Source organism: Corvus hawaiiensis, chromosome 5 (assembly GCF_020740725.1).
Source record: "Corvus hawaiiensis isolate bCorHaw1 chromosome 5, bCorHaw1.pri.cur, whole genome shotgun sequence".
NCBI classification, from domain to species: Eukaryota; Metazoa; Chordata; class Aves; order Passeriformes; family Corvidae; genus Corvus; species Corvus hawaiiensis.
The window spans coordinates 46,060,057-46,077,353 of record NC_063217.1 but is presented as its reverse complement, the minus strand read 5'-3'; the positions used below and the strand labels follow the sequence as shown (position 1 = coordinate 46,077,353).

General features: G+C 39.7%; 1 long non-coding RNA gene across 1 annotated transcript in view; it reads right to left on the bottom strand.

Annotated features, from left to right (window-relative positions):
* LOC125325634 overlaps positions 1–17,297 on the bottom strand; it is a 208,643-nt gene that overhangs the window by 72,868 nt on the left and 118,478 nt on the right. The window contains exons 5-6 of the long non-coding RNA XR_007203450.1: positions 15,534–15,728; positions 8,218–8,331 (exon numbers count right to left, since the gene is read on the bottom strand). This is a non-coding gene — a long non-coding RNA (uncharacterized LOC125325634). The remainder of the gene's footprint in view (positions 1–8,217; positions 8,332–15,533; positions 15,729–17,297) is intronic.

Here is a 17,297-nt window from a genome sequence, read left to right as displayed (position 1 = left end):
AATCAAATTCACAGCTCTTTGGCTCCTACTTTCTACCATTTGTTTATTTATAGGGGAAGAATGTGGTTGAACCTTGTAGCTAGATCTAAAAAAAGCACAAGAGGTAAAACATACAGATAGGCATACGACTGTTACTGTATAGTCAATATGATGCTGACAATACTTCTGTGCCCTAGAATGGTTTTCAGCTATGCAAAAGATGCAGAAACAGCAGAAATTTGTAAATTAAAGCAAATTATCAATTTTCAGAAGTGCCACAGTGTGGAAACCAGTTTGATTTTCACCAGAGGAAATCCCGACAGAGAACACACAATAAAAGAGAGAAGCTGTTCATCTAGTACCAGCAGAATCCAATTGTTTGTTTGGGGCAAGACTCAGAGAAACTAAACCTCCCAACATGGTGATTTCAGAAAGCGACAAAATTTTGTTCCTGCCTGTGTCTGACACTCTATACAGATCACACAATACAATTGCTTTGCACTTAATTTTGATCATGGAATATTACAGTTCAAGAGACAGTGCAGTATTATTCTCTGTCCTACTCCCTTCAAATCTCTGCTCTTCAGAGCAGGCAAGGTGGAGAATGTGTCCAGGTGCTAAATGGAAGTAAAATTTACAGAGGCAGGAACCCCAGGAGACGTTACCAGCTGGTTACAATTACCAGGGTTCAAAACCTGAGTTAAAAGAAGTAAGATGGTAGATGGAACTGCACAGGAGGCAACAATAAACTAATATGGTTTTGAAAGGAGACAGAAAACTAAGTAGAAATGGGAGTATTCAAGTGCTGGATATAATCTGGGGCATATTAAGTGGAAGAAATAAATCAAGCAATAGCTCTGAGCACATGGTATAGAGCTGTGTTTTCCTTTAAAATTTGTGAAATGATAGCAATTTTTGACAGAGTTTTTAAGAATCAGCTGGACACATATTGGAGATGAAGAGGTAAATCTGAAAACCCACACCACTGAAAATCTGGAAAGCCTGAAAACAGCATAAGGGCTGAGTTTAAGCAACTTCAGACTGATACAATGCATCTAGAGATTACTAAGGCATTAGGTATGACAGTTCCAGTTAAATGTTAACTAGATGCAAAAAGTGCTTTTTCTTGAAAAATGCATTGGTGAAAAATGACAAATATGTTAAAAAAAAAATAAAAATAGATAGGAAGATACCATCTGCAAAAGTAATGTTTTAAATATGTCCAAGTTTGAACAGTGTGTAGAGTACCAGTTGAGTTTATACGAAATCAGAGAAAAAAAAGAAAACCACGATTAAAGCTAAGAAGGGGAAAGATTCCTTTAGTACATTATAGCACTGTGATGGACTATGGCTTTAGTCACAGAGCCTCTACTTCGTTTCTATGCCTCCAGCCAAGTAAAGCAACTTGCAAGATCTTAAATAATAAAACTGAAATCCTGAGCCTAGTAAATGTAAACAGCAAAACAGTGATGTCATGGGATGGGGCAGACTGGAAAAAAGATGCATTTTTCAATGGAAACCTTTTGCATTTGAAAGTGTGGAAACCTTTTCTTAATCATGTAAAGGAAGTTCTTCATTTAATTTTTGATCAAAGCATGTAGAATAAAACATCTAATAATCCAAGAGCTGGGGCATGCATATGACTTTTGGGAAGGTATTAACCCAAATTTCTCTCTACCGGTGAAGAACAGTAGATAAATAATTCTTTGACTAGAAAAAGATAGACTGATCATATAATCTAGAGATTTGGGCACTTATCTGGAATGGGACAAAGAAAACTTGATCCCATCTCTCATACAACCCACTTATCTCCAAGGAACGCTCTAGCCACTAAATTATTGATTTTACTGAATTAACCTCCACATATTGAATTAACCTTACACATATATTCATTTGCTGTCTTAAGCCCCTGCCATCATACTCACAAACAGCATATTTTTTAAAGTTTCCAGTTTTATTCTGAGGAAAAAATAGGCAATTTGGTTCAAAATATCATAAAAACTTTTAAATGAAAGTAGAATCATTACAGGAATAGCCGGGAGTTATTATGCGTGGATTTTTTTCTCAAGTTTTTATAGAAGCAAGAGGTCACCAAGAAGATCATGAGGCCCCTTATGGCTGGTGACAAGACTAATTTGTTGACAGAAGATTTAGCATTACTTAAGAATTATATGAATTCTTTTTATCAAAGGGAAAAATGGCTGATAGATACCAGAAACAGATTTATTTCCCTAAGGAGGAAGAAGAAATACTAAAGGAAATCAATATCAGATCAGAACAGGTGATTGAAAAATTTGAATGTTCTAGTTGCAGGAAAAAAAGAAGTTTCCTATGGCCCTTTTTTTTTTCTTCAAACAGACTACAATTGTGGTATAAACATTTATCATTTGAAAAATGGAGAATCGAGACCAAAGAAAGTCAGAAAGATTCAAACTAATTGGTTTACATCAGAAGCATTTCCAGATAAATGATTTTTCAAAACAGTTTGTTAAGACAAACTGAATGGGAGAGTACATTTTTCACTTTTTTTCTCCACTTCATCCTGTTTTAAAGAAAATAAACCAGGATGTGAAGGTGGGAGGTTTTCACAGTAAAGGAGTTCTTGGCCTTGACTTGTGATCTACTGAACACCAGACATTGTCAGCTGAGGAAGAAGCAGGAGCAATCCTCACAGGCAAGCAAGATGGAGGCAGAGGTATACTTGTCCTCAGAGCTGATTTGTGGGGTTTTGCTGCATTTGGAAATCAAGCTCATATATTGTATTTTCCTGCTTGAGCTCTTGAGTTCCTTCTTTTCAACAATCTCTTTCAAAGTAATCACAGGCTTTGTGCACACAGAGCAGGGAGGAGACAGATATTATTGCAGAAAACACAGGAGAAAAATAAGCTTCTTAAACTTCTTCTGAAGCAACCACTAAGATTAAGCATATTTGTCCTCCAGAAAAGTGGAGCATGATTGATAGTATCTGGTTACAGCAGGGCAGGTCTGCCCGAAACAGAGCCAAGCTTTCCAAAACCACCACTGCTTAATCCGCCTCTTCTTATGAGTCTTCAGTATAAAATAACTAGATCACAAGTTTTGATTACTCACATCCTACAATGATTCCTCAGAGCTCAGTACTGGTGGAACCTTAGAGAGAGCCACCAGGAACCGAAGCCTTTAAAAAGTCCAGGTTTTGATGTGGTTTTCAGCAAGTAAGCTGTCCCCATATCATAGCCTAGGAAATACCCACAGACTTGAGTAAAGAGGCACTTGAGCATTTTGGCCATCCCTGGGCTGCAGACAACCCTTTTGTGATGCTCTTGCTCCAATTACCTGGACTGAGGGATCAGCTGGAACATGGAGTGGCTCTTTTCCTCTCAGCCTGTTCACTTGTGATTCCTTCCCATGGAAACAAGGGAGGGAGAGTCATCTCAGCCTTGTCCAAACAGGGAGCTGGAGGCTGGTCAGGGGGCACATCTGGAATGAGATGGCCCTCAGAGGTCCCAGGGTACAGCCAGGCAGTGTCAAAGAGGAAACTCCAGAGCACATCAATCAGACAAAGTGCAGCTTTGTTTCCCGACACATTCTGCTTTGTAGATTTATAACTTCACAAACAATCCTAATAAAAACATGAATTATTTCCACACTGAGCAGCTCCCCAGCACGAATAAGAAAACGGGAATCAAGATTAGTTACCTAATACCAGCTGGTGTTTCTTCAGTCATTTGGGGAAAACTGAAGAAGAAATATGTAGGCTTCAAGTGCAACTACAATAATCTATGGTCTCATTATAATGAGCTGTCAGAGAAAGACGGAGAGTATCAAGGTGAACTTCTTCAAATGTTTCAAATAAATTTGGCTTTATTGAGCACTGAGCCCTGCCTTAAGATCAAGAAAACGAACTAAGGAGTAATAATTGTGGAATATTATAGAAATAGCAATTCACTGAGAGATTAATAGATAGTCTATAAAGGCACAATTTACCATTTGAAATTTTTGCGGGGGGACAGCAGAAGAGATGATGAAGATTTCAGTAAAGCCACAATGAGGTTGAAAATACTATTCACATCTTCAGTTTGAGCTCAGAAGGGTCTGAATGCAGAGAGAGGCACTAAGCCTACTGAATCAGAGGTACTCCTGAACCAAAGGCACAAGCCTGGGTATTTAAAGGCAGTTGTGCCTGCTGGCTGCACTGGAAATAGTGTCAGGGCAGCCACTCTTCCACCACAACACAAATGGTCTTTCCAACCTGCAAATATTATTCAAGGCAGCAAATGAGGCCTCACAACTCTGTCACCAGGCACTGTCACCTCTATCCATCTCAAGTATGCACTGCTACTTAAAAAGAAACCTTCGTCTGACTCCAGCTGTTCCTACTGATTTGAGATTGCATGTCTCTGTACTTTTCATGCAGTAACTAAATGACAGTCACACATGCAAATCCTGGGTAAAGGCTGTTTTTCACATCAGCTTTCTAGTTAACAATCAGTGCTGTGAGATTTTCCTGAGCTCATGATTCATCTTTGATTCCAAGTTGATTCAGGCCCCATGAATAATTTGAGTCTTCAACTGTTTTGTGTGTAGAAGTTTTTGAAGACTGTCACAAGAAAATGACCAGCGCTTACTCTTTTTTGTCTACTTCAGACTTTCTTCAAACTCAGTAATGGTTAATATACAACTATTTCAGCTTTCCCTAAAATTGAAATAAAAAGAGGAAAAATTAAACCTCTTCTGAGAAAACCCTGCCTGTGAAATAAAATATCAAACCTTCACATGCTCACTAAGAATATCTACTCCTTGCAGAAGATCCAAGGACAACAGAAGGATGCTTCTCCCCATCTTATCCATGGAAAACTAAGAATAACCTGGTTCTTGGATGTCATGATGAACATAGGTGAACTTGCTGATTTGTCTTGGGAGGATTCCTTATCCCCTGTGCTTATAAACACCAAAATGAGACAAGTGGGCCAAGATAGGAAAATTACTTAAAATCGATTGTGTCTTGCTTAATTTGTTCATTTCCAACGAAGTTTATAGCTTGCAAGGAAGTTTCTCCATCATAACCCCATCTTGTTCTTTGCTTCCTTCAAAATTCATAGGCAACACAAATGGCTAAGAGCCACCTCTGCAAACAAGGCTTTCCTACAGTTTTAATGCTAACATAAAAGTTAATATTGATGGAAACTGGTAGTGGAAGTTCTTCAATCAATATCCATGTCAAATTTTCTAGCCAGAAAGCCATTAATAGCATTATAATCTGCATTTCTGCTCATTGTCCAAACTGAACTTACCTTGTGTCCTGCTGGAGCTCAACTTCAAGTTTCAAATTTGAAAAAAACCCCTAGAATATCCCTAGGCACCTGGGCGATGCTGCTTCATCGGAGTGGATCATGCCTCGCTCTTGTAATCTCTTAGATAATTTTCCTTTTTTCTTTTCTTAATATACCAAAAAATTCAGTGTTGTTGTCATTCCTGTCACAACTTAGTGTTACAATCCCAGCATGGCCTTGTGACACCTCCTTGCTTGGCAGTCACAGGTGGCTGCAGTAGCACACTAATAGATAACCAGCAACCAGCACTGATACATCAGAAACATGAAACTGGACAGGAGCAGGGAGCTCTGAGAGAGTTGCCAGCAGCAGGAGGGGCTCATGTCCATCCCTCCCACAGCTACATGCCTGCAGCTGCATTCACCAGTGGGCATTACAGTGTGTTCTAGCTCACACTTCTAACAGCCTGCATATATCCATGGTGAATTATAAAAAAAAAAAAGAAGAAAAAAAAGATAAATGCTTGAGCATGAGGACTGTTAACCATTTAATAATCTTACCAGGACTATAAGTCATATCTGGTTTTGCTTCTGGAGTATTGTTTTGAATCTGACCTTCAGTCTGTCTGAGTACAACACTTTGTTTTCTTCTACTGCTAAACCAAGTTGGCTCTGTACCTCTGGCACAAGGAACCAAAAGCATGGAGTGCAGACACTCCTGACAGATCTTTCCAGCAGGACACCTTTAGAGGGTCCAGACAATGGAGAACATTTACCAAAGATGTGCAAAGGGTGCACTTGAGGTTCAGTGCACTGCCAGCTGCTGAGCCTGGGAAAGAGTTGCCTCAGCAGGAATGGGTTTTCCCTTCACAGAAGAGACATCCGAAAGACATTTGCATGCAAACACAGCTGTTCCTTTCAAGCAGCTCAAATCCAAAATCGTCATCTTTTACCTTCAAGTGATACCTTGTCCACTTGTCCGAAATGATGAATGGGGCTGTGGATAACACACCCGGCTCTCTCCTGTTTCTGGCACCACCACAAAAGACACAAGATCACTTTTGTGGTTAACTCTTTTTAATGACACTTCCTCAAGGTGCCCCTCAGCTGCTAGCATTGTGTACAGCTACATTTTGTGGCAGGAGAGCTTTCTAGTTTTCAATGTTCCACGTTTACCTTTGGGAAATAACTGTAAAGAAGGTATTTACCAGGTATGTCTCATAGCAGCTTTCAGAAAATGCAGCACTGAATTCATGCCTGGCTATGCTTTGCCATGCTCAGACTAAGGAGCTGAAGAGGTTCATTACAAGAGAAAGATTTGCAGGCTTTTAGGGCAGCCATTCTCCTTCCTCTGCCTGTCTCTCCCCTCCTGTAAGATGATGGTCACACTGCTGTCCTATTTTGTAAGATTTTTTGAGAGAAATAAGTTAGGGGAGCAGTGGGGAAAGACATATATTTTCATTTTAAGTGGCTCACTATGAAATAAGTCTGGTGCTTGAGCAAGCAGGGGAAGGAGCTGGGTTTATTTCCCCTCATTCCCCTCCTCACTGCTGCCAACCAAAACAAAAGTAAAAGAAGGCGGAAGGTTAAATGCTGAGAAAGAGTTTGCACACACCCAGTTTTGGGAAGCAAGCACTCCTTTCCACTTCAGCATCACGGCCTCAGGATAAACCCTCCCGACTAGGTATAAACAAGGTGACCTATGGAAACCCAGGGTGTGGCTCTGGTGCAGGGATTGCTACCACCTTGAGACAGGCACCGGGAGCCAAGTGCTGTGTATGAAAGCTGGCTCCTGTGACATGAAAGCAAACACCTGCTATTCATATGCTTGACATCAAACATTGTTTTCTCAACCTCTCTGCCACCCAAAAAACAGATGAATCCGAAAACTCTCTTTCCTACATGGAAATAAAACAATGGAAATCAGGGGGTGCGAAGAGTTGTGTAAGGACTGAAGACCTGTCTTGTCCTTAACTCATTTTTTTGGAGATGAAGCACAGACTTCCTGCTCATCTCCTGCCTTACTAGCAGTATTTTTCCCAGCACAGAAAACTGTGAGGCACTGTGAAGTGCTGTTTTATTTAATCTTTCTTCAACTTAATGCTCTGTTTACTTTTTATTGGTAGTGGGATTTTTTGTTGTATGTGCTCGGGCCAGAAGAGCATGGCTGCTGAACATGTAATTCTCCCTATGCAGTAAGGGAGATCAGCAACAGCACTCTCACTATCAGACTCTGGAGCTTAGTGAGAAGATTTTATTTACAGGGGTACCTTATCCTATGCACCAGAGGAGCACTGGGGAAACATGCTTGTCAGCATGTTTGGTGAAGAGGGGGAGCATGCAAACAGCAGTGTATGGGTGACTCACTTTTCTGGACAGCACAAGCAACATGCACTACAACTGTCTCTGTGTTTGTTCTTACCACAGTCCACAGGCATCACACCCTCTGCTCCCCAGGAGCTTGGTGGGTGCAGTGATTTCATTACTTTGAAAAATGTGTATACTAGGGACAGGGAAAAAACTACAGCCAGTGGGAGCAGAAGGAAGCTGGGATGGAGAGCCCCATCACCTTCTGGACATATGGACATCACTATGAAATTGTTTCATACCCCTGGGTATCTTCTGGATTTGGCTCAGTCTCTGAGTGAGGAGAATATTTGGGATGTTCTCCTCTGAAAGCAAATGTTTATCCCCAGTTGCAATGCATAAATTACACTTTAGGTACAAAACCCTCAAAGGTACATCTCAGACTCATACAATCTCTTCATGGGCTTCTCAGATTTGCAATAGCTGATAGATGTGTAAAATCCCAAGAAGCTAGAAATTCCCTCGTGAATCCCAATGTGCAGACGCCACAAACCAAAAATTATCACTGTTAATGTAACCATTAACTCATACTTAGAATTTCCCCCCACAGATTTATCTTTTTCTTTTCCCTCACCCCCTGCCCCCCCTGGGTCCCACATGTTTGTGGAGATTACACCTACTTTTAATTAATTCAGGACAGTTTTGATAACTCTCCTCACATGAATGTGGAGGATGTGAAGTGCCACACGTTCTGAAAAACTGAAGCATAACAGCAGCCTCTTAATCCAAAGGCCCTGAAAGAGAAAAATAAAACCAAAGTTGAAGTGGTATGTGAGGCTGAAAGAAATTGCCTCATCTAAGTTTTATTTCCTTCAGCAAAAATATTTGAAATCTAAATGAATATTTATGCAGAATTACACTTTTAATAAATTACTTCCAAATTATGAAAACTGTATTCCACTATTTCAGTCAGGAAAGTGTAAGTAACAGAACTGAACTCCTTCCATTACAAATAGAAAAACCTGTTTCTTATTGGTCTCATTCTGGATGATCGGGTTCAGTGACATAAACACATCCTAACAAGCTGGAGGCTACAAATATAGACCTTTGAAACTCTTTCCTTGATCATTAAGAGAAAGAGGAACATGCCCAGGAATCTTGCAATTACAGCCCAACCATTTTGAAATGCACCCTGCTGGTGGGCCAGTCCCTGGGTAATGAGAGGCATTTCGAAACAACATTTGGGAGCTGCTTCTTCAGCCAGTCACTCACATCACCACCCCCTACACATCCACCCAGCCCTTCTCCCTGGTACAAGGGCAGCCCTGTGAACTCCTGGCCATGGGAGCCAACTCCATCACCGAGGGACTCTCCTGACGATGTGTTTTCACAGCATGGAACCCATTTCACACCACTCCTCTCCTTCAGGTTTCCATCCCCTTGGGCCTAAGTAACACTACTGTGGCACTGACTTCAATAAGTAACTTTTTATTGTGTCTAATCATGTGCAAATGTGTTAAAATTGGTAGTTTTTAGCAAGCAGCTATGGAACATATTACCGTAAGGCATTTGTTCATGGCGTGACAATGATTGGCTCCATGCCACTTAAATGTTTTATTTAATAATGTGGGAATTTCAGTGTGTTTTCCTTTCATTATTTTTAACTTGAAAACAGAAACAGAAAGCCCCTTCTTTAAAGTTAAAACTTTACCGCCTAGAGTCTGTCAAAAGCAATATAAGCATCTGGATTTTAAAAAGGGAGCTTTTGCAGGATGTTAATTTAATATACTGGCATATTTCATGCATACTTTTTATATTTTGTATGCTTGGAGCTATCTCTAGAGTGACCACCCAGGAACAACAGACTTTTCAAAATTCAAAACTTAGGAGCAAAAGATGATGTTCATGTAACATTGCACATTTCAGGTAATATCTGCCAATCCTGGAAAACAAATGCCATGCATAACATTTCAGCTGTTCCATGCAATGCATTTATATAAGCCATCACGTAAAATAAAAGGGTTTACATTACAAACAATCTAACCTTTAGCTCCCAGAGGGTTACGCTTCCAAAACAATTCCACTTTTAATAAGGTATGCTATGAATAGGAACATCTTTAATCTCCCATGAGTAACAACTTTTCAAGGTAACATCTCAAGCCCACACTTTCTTGGCTAAGATTCCACATTGCATTGTATGTCATGTGAGGAATTAATAACCAACTATGGGCTGCTATTCTAAATTGGGAACATCATTAGAATAAGGAAAAACGTACATATGTCTTTTCCTAGTTTCCTGAAGAACTTCTACTGAGGTCTTTTGCAGCATCCCCTCAACTAGAATAAAGAGCTCTCCATTGCTTAATGTGAGTACTGGTTCCTGGCTGCCTTATGCACTTCAGGGACAAACACACTTTTTGAGAAACAGTCTAATAATACAGGGTGTTCAACACGAAGCAGTTCTGTTTGCACAAGTGATTTGCTCATATATTTTCACAAATCAAGTTTGGAACCAAAAAGGCAAAAAATTGTTTTCAGCTGAACTCTTTCATTTCAGAACTTGATGTTTTCAATCCTTTACACATATATATACATGCATATATAAAATTTTACTTTTATTTTTTAACAGATTTCCTGTCTTTAGCTGTTCTGTGGGCTTTCTTTGGGTAACTGTGCCGAAGCTCCCATATCATACAATTAGTATTGGCAAAGCATTCTCTCTTGACTGTGCTGTAAGAGACAGTTGAAGAGAAAAGCAAGAATATGTTGACAATTTAAGATGAATACTCGTGATAGATACATGAGACTGTCCCAACACACAAATTACAAGAACAGAACAGGTGGAAAACCAAACAGCAGAAAAAGTGGCGTATTTAGCAGATGCAGACAGACATAGAGATATGAAAGGTTACATTTCATGCTTTGTCACTGACATTGAAGTTTTTGTTAATCTTTTTTTGAACCCTACTGTAAGGGTTTTGCTGTTGTTATCCAAGAATTCAGTGTCCTCTGTTCACTATACCACATTTTATTTTGTTTTCTTCCACAATCATATTAACCATTTTCTTCCAGAATGACAACTTTTAATACAAAACCCCTGCTATTGAAAGGGCAGAGGAAAAAGCAGCATTAGGAAGAAAGGCCTGGGGCTGCTGCCTATACTATAGGTTTACCAGGTCTTTTACCCGACAACTACAAGTTATGCTAGCTCCACTACAACAGTTTCTGGAGTGAAATAAAGTAACTTTCAAAGATCGTTCAGTTTCAGCCATGGAAGCATTCACTGGAGAGTTGGAGAAACTGGGAGTATTTTGAAAGCTGAAGAATCAGGAAGTGGAAGGGTTACTTGATTTTTACATTTTTGTTTTATGTTTTAAACCCAATTTGAACTCAGGCACTGAGATTCATCCCACTTGAAATAACACAGTTGAAATAATTGCGCTTACTCAGAGCTGCTACAGGCACTGACGGACACAATTTAAACTACCTGATGACTGTGGTGGGCAGATTACCAGGGAGAGGACCACTTGCTGCTGGTGCCAGAGTGACTCTTTGACCTTTTGTGGAGCACCTGAACAGCCTTGGTTATCTCCTGCTCAATCTGCCAATAACAGATGATGAATAGAATAATTTTGAATTAGTTACAATCACCACCCATATATTCATGTATCTGAAAAACTAAAAAAAAAGCCTTCCCTGCAATTTTTCAATTTTCTAGAATTGGTTGTAGTACTCTAAAGAAAACTTTCTCCTATATGTTGTTTTAAAAACCGGTTATGTTATAAAATAGGTATTGGCAGCAAAATGCTGAAGTTTAGGCAACCAGTCTCTCGAAGCAAATGCTGCATTAACAAACTGCCAGGAGCCCAACAGCTGCATCTGATTTTCATAAAAGGGAGCAGATTGCTTCAGCTGCCCCCCGCAGGAAGGTGAGGCCCAGGGTGTATCCTGGCAGCCACAACTCCTGCTGTCCCAGCCATCCCACGCACAAGACAGAGCAATCTTACATCATGTCCTACAGTCTACCAAGCCCCTCTCACGTGGAGTGGGAATTCAGCATTTCCCACACATCTGACTAACTAGGGAGTGAGGTGGTGAGACAAATAAGGGCACTTAGCCACTTCCTAATCCATCTATACTCCATGGATACAATTAGATAGGATGGAATATAATAATTGACTAACAACAGCCTTTTTTATGCACCCTGAGAAGAAAGACTTCCCTAGATGTTAATAGCTTGTCTAGGTATCACTTTCAAAAGTCTACGCAACTCAGGCTGCTCAGGAGGGCAAAATTTGAAGCAAGAACTGCAGCGCACATCTTTAAGAGGATTTATTTTTCACCCAAGTCTACAAAATATTATTTATGATACCATGACCACTGACAGTTGCTGATGACATCACACTTGGCTTTTTACATCTTTTCTGCCACCTGAATTCCAGCTCTGAGAAATCCTACACTGCAGCAAAAGGCAGGAAGATGTCAAAAAGCATGTGCTATGACTTATCATGCCCCAAACATGCTGAGAACACAGACACTATGTAATGCCTGATAGAGTACTTTTGCATTGGGACATCAACAGCTTTTCCTTTGTCAGTAGCGCTAAATGAATTGGAAGATCACTGTGCTACAGCTTCCCAGTCAGGAGAGCTGTCAGCAGCTCTGCGATGGCCATCTGGGGAAAACAAACGCTTGGCCCAAAGCGAGATGACGTAACAGACGAGGAGCACTGGCAGGGACATGGTGGATTATATTAAAAACCCATCTTATTTGTTAGCTAGCTGTAGATGACAGCATTGGAGTGCACAATAAAATGCATTTATGATGCTCCGTAAATCCCTTGGGTTCACCACACTTGTCTACATTGTGAGCTCATTTATTGGCCAGGAATGAAACAGAAGTCAGTTGGGTTTCATTCAAGATTAAAATTGTTAGTTATCTATATCTCAAATAGTAGCTGCTGCATAGTGCAGAAGTCTGTCAACTGTATTTTGCCTTTTTTTGGCATGCACCTTTTCACATAAATTTCCTTGTACATTTTTTTGGTAAGAGAACATAAATGTATTCCTGACTGCGCTGTAAGATAATGTGCAATATATATTATTTTAGTTCTACACAGAAAAAGAGAAAACCCAAACAGCGATGACAAATGCCAAAACTCGTGTCTGCTACTCCAGTTTTATGAAGAACAGAGCATTCTTTGTGCTTGGCAAAATTTAATCACATTAATAACAAATTAATCTTATTAATATAATCATTCCTACAGAATGATGATCAGCTCATGGCTATTTCACAAGCATGCAAAGGTTATCTAGTTGCTTGTCTTTTATATACACTGTTAGGTCTTGTCTGACCCATAGCAACAGAATGGGTGAGATATGGATCCCACTTGGTGGCTAAAGAAGACTGACAGTTTACCACAGTCTCCTGACTTACATCAGGTTAATGGAAATCCTAAGCTGGCAAAAAAAAAAAAAAGAAAAAAAAATCCTTTTTGGCCAAATATACAGCACATTAACAATATTGATGAGGATGCAGTGAATCAGCAGGCCAAATGGATTGCATTCCTTTTACAACATGACACTGAGAAGTCTACATGGTCGTGGCCCAACGAGAGCCCCTTCTAACTGCAGAGAGGCAAAAGGAAATGGAGACAAGCCCATGATCCTACTTGTATCTTCACTGTTTAGAAAACATTCCAAAATGGACAAGCACTACAGAGAGTATTTACTACTTTCAGTGTTGTCCCACTCTTTGTGATGTGAAAGGCTGGGCTGAAGAACCTCAGCTAACAGACTTTCGTCCTGGCACTTTACAATACATGTGCCAGGTAATGTAAAATCATGTAAGTTGAAATGTAGTGAGACAGAAGGTGAACAGAAATCCAGTGGGGGTTTATTTAGAGATAGAAGTTTGCAATTGTAGACTGCATTAGTAATCAAGCTTACATTTACTCATAGAAAGAAGAAGGAAAGTATCTTGAATTAGATTTCAGAGGATCATCTCTGTCAACCAGGACTACAACAGAAACAGGGATTTAATTTACAGCTTTCTCAACTGAGAGTTGAACAGTATGACATGTTCTAAAAGTTAAATGTCAATGATTAAAAACATTTATTTATAAGGCATGAGCTTCTTTCTGGACTTAATTTTGGGGGGGTTGTACATTTCAATATCATTCACTCAAAAAGCTACCAAAAACCACACATTTGCATAGCTCTATTTGCTTGGTCTGTTTGTTCATAGTTACCATAGTTTTCAAGCACCTTCCTTTACAGAATGGCAAAATCCAGGTAAAAATTAGCAGTCATGTGTTACATACAGTGTTTCCATAGCTCCCAGTAGTAAATAATTCCTGCAAAGTAGGCAATTTTCCAGTGATTTCAGAGAATGCAGGAGAGTTTAATGCTCTGGTCTGGGACCCAGATTAGCAGGGTTTTGCTGTCAGCTCAAAACTGTGACTTTAAACCAATCATTTCTTCCTCTCCCTTTACAGGCCCATTCTCTTCCCTTTGCTTGTAACTTCTTGACCATTTATGGTGCTTTATTCATCCATGAACAGCTGTCAGTTTGCCTGCATTCCTTCCCTTCTGTCATTGGGATTGGTCGAGGTTTTGTTCCTAATCACAACCTAATTGGCTGTTCAAAATGCATAATCCTCTTCAGAAGATTACTGTAGCAGAGGCTTCCAGGAAATGCATGCTCTTGTGGTATTGAAGGCCTTTGGCATGAAAGCTTGGGGCTTTCTACCCAATTGCTCCAACCACATCAATAGAAACATTTGGAAGAAAGCATAGGCAGCTTCCAAAAGTGTCCTACATCATTGCATTTCCTCTGGAAAACAGCGGTGGCCTAAGGCTGAGGTACAGGTTTGCACTGATGCTTTGGAGGAGGTGTTGTAATATAACAACAAACTGGATTAAGAGACATATCAAATAATTGAACTTCATTCTAAACCATTCACAATGTGAGTAGTTTAAATAACTTTATCGAAAATAGAAATAAAATAACTACTTACAGGAAAACGCATGTCAACCATCAGTGCTTTTTCTTACCCAAAGACTGAAAGATATGATACTACAATCTACCGAAGTTCTTAATCAATGAAGAGGAAGAGAAAAGGTGAGGAGAAAAGAGAGAAAGAGAATTACAGAAGAATTAACATTCCTAACCTGCTAAAGACCCAATAGCCACTGTTGGAAAAGGGATATCTTCTATAATAACCACATTTATTATGCATTACTAGTAAAATCCTGACAGGTTTATCAAGTCATTATACAGAAACCCTACCACCAGTGCATGCTCACATACCAAAAAGCCCACAATCTAAAATTACATGTTTGGGCATTCATTGGATAAGAATATTTCAGGGGGGAAGATGGGTAAAAAAAAGAAGAGATAAAGAGAAGGAATCTCCTAATAACATGAGAAGAGTCAGGCATATCTGGAATTCTTGACGACTGCATTATTTCCATCATCTTTATCTCAATATTACCCTATAAGCTCCCTGAAAATACCTTGGAAAAAGGATACCTTAGAATCCCCTGATCTTATGAAATGATGAGTTTTAATTGCCTAAACTAACATTATCTTCCACATTTTTTCTCTCTTTACAAAAGATCCTAACAGACTTGAAGTGCACAGGACAGAAACAGGGGAATACAGCAAATTTAAACACAAATTAGTTTAAAATCTAACTGAAATAATGCAAGTTTTTGAACTGACTTCTGTGGAGCTGGGTGTTCTGATGGACCAGAAACAACGTGGCTGGAAAATGAGGGTGTGTTTTCGAAGGAAAGGTTATGATGACACTTAAGAGTGACATCTGGTTTACCCAAGAATAAGTGCCAATAAACACCTTCAGATGGAGAATTGATCATAGGCCTCAGCAATCGTGCTGGAGACATGTGAAATTTATTGTAGGCCTCCCTGTTATTTACCTCACTAGAAGAAGCACAGTGCTAAAAAGCAAGAACAAACAAACAAACCAACCCACCAGCTCATGAGGATGTCAAACAAACTGAAGCAGGACAGGAGGGCGGCGAGACCTCATTCAGCATCATGAAACAGTTGGCATGGCAGAGACACTGGTCCGGGCTCACAGCTCGCGTCTCCGACTTTATGGGTCCAAGTCAGTGGAGGCCTGGGAACATTATCTCCCATCTTTTGATGATTATTTATTTGATTTGCACTGTAACGGCAAAGAACAAAGACAAAGCAAACTACATCTCCTGCAGAGTTTACTAATAAAACATGGTTGGATGACATTTCCAGGCCACAGAATTCAGCTTAGGTGGGTCCTTAATTAATTTCCTTTCTGAATTTGGCCAAAGTCTTCTTTGGTGTTGTGCTCACCAGCAGCAGCCCGTACTGCAGCTACAAGTAGGAAATTGCACGGATGTGTTCTAAAAATGAAGTCCTAATGGAGAACTTGAATAAACTGACCTGAAACAGAGTCATCAGTGCCTCTCAGGGAACATTTAAACAGTGCCAGAAGCAAGGAATTTTTTTCATGCTGGCTTTGTTATAAGCAAAGGAAAAGTTGTAGTACAGTAAAAAAAAAATGGACAAGTGTCCTGGTTTCAGCCGGGATAGAGTTAATTTTCTCCTTAGTATCTGGTACAATACTATAGTTTGTATTTAGGATGAGAATAATGTTGAAAACACACTGATGTTTTTTGAGTTGTTACTGAGAAGTGGTTACACTAAATCAGGAACTTTTCAGCTTGTCATCCTGCCCTGCCAACTGAGGGTGCACGAGAATTTGGGAGGAGATACAGCCAAGACAGCCGACCCCACCTGACCCAAGGGACATTCCACACCATACAGCACCATGCTGAAAAATAAATCTGTGGGTAGTTAGCTGAGATGTGCCAATGGCTGCTCAGGGACAGACTGGCAATCAGTCAGCAGGGTGACCAATTGCATTGTGAATAACTTGTCTTAGATATTCTTCAATCATTACTATAATTTTCACTTAATCTTCCATCCTATTAAACTGTTTTTATCTCAATCAATGAGTTTCACCTCCAAAACTGAGGTATCAGACTTGTCACTCAAAAAGTCCCAAATTTTCTATGCTTCAAAAAAGAAGTTTGCACTGAAGCATGTCTGTTTTTTCTAGAGTCAGAACTAATCAGTCATTTATCAAGACACTCTTCATTCATTTTGCCTATGCCATCTTGAACCAGCATGGCCAGAGAGCTCTTTAAACAGTCTATCCTGGAAGCACTTCCCTAAAGAAATCTGGACAGGTGGAAAAGAAATTTAATGCTCCCAAGTTTTTTAAAAAACAAAGCATTTGCTGCATGCTAGGACAGAGATTTTTGACTGGATTGAAAAATGATCCACAAGGAGGGTTCAGACACTGAGCCTTGATAGATAGTCACGATAACTCTAATAAAGCAGCTGCTGTTGGCACTACCAAAGTTTACATATCAATTTATGATAGTGTGATGTTTCAGTGTAGTATTGCTTAGTAGCAATTAGTTTTATTTGGAGTGATTAGGTGTTCAGTTACTTACAGAGGCCCGTGGTGTTAGGAACCATTCAGAGTTTGCTTGCAAATTTCTGCTTTGAAAAGCCTTTGAATATTACATATATTTCTTGCAGTCCAAAATCCAGAGGAAAAAAAATGATGGAAGCAACGCTTGCAATAAAAATTGTCAGGCAGACTAGAATTAATGAGATAAGGCAAATTTATCTAAAAAAAAATTACCTAAATGTTAGCTCTCTGCCCACTTACCAGGGAGGAATTGGT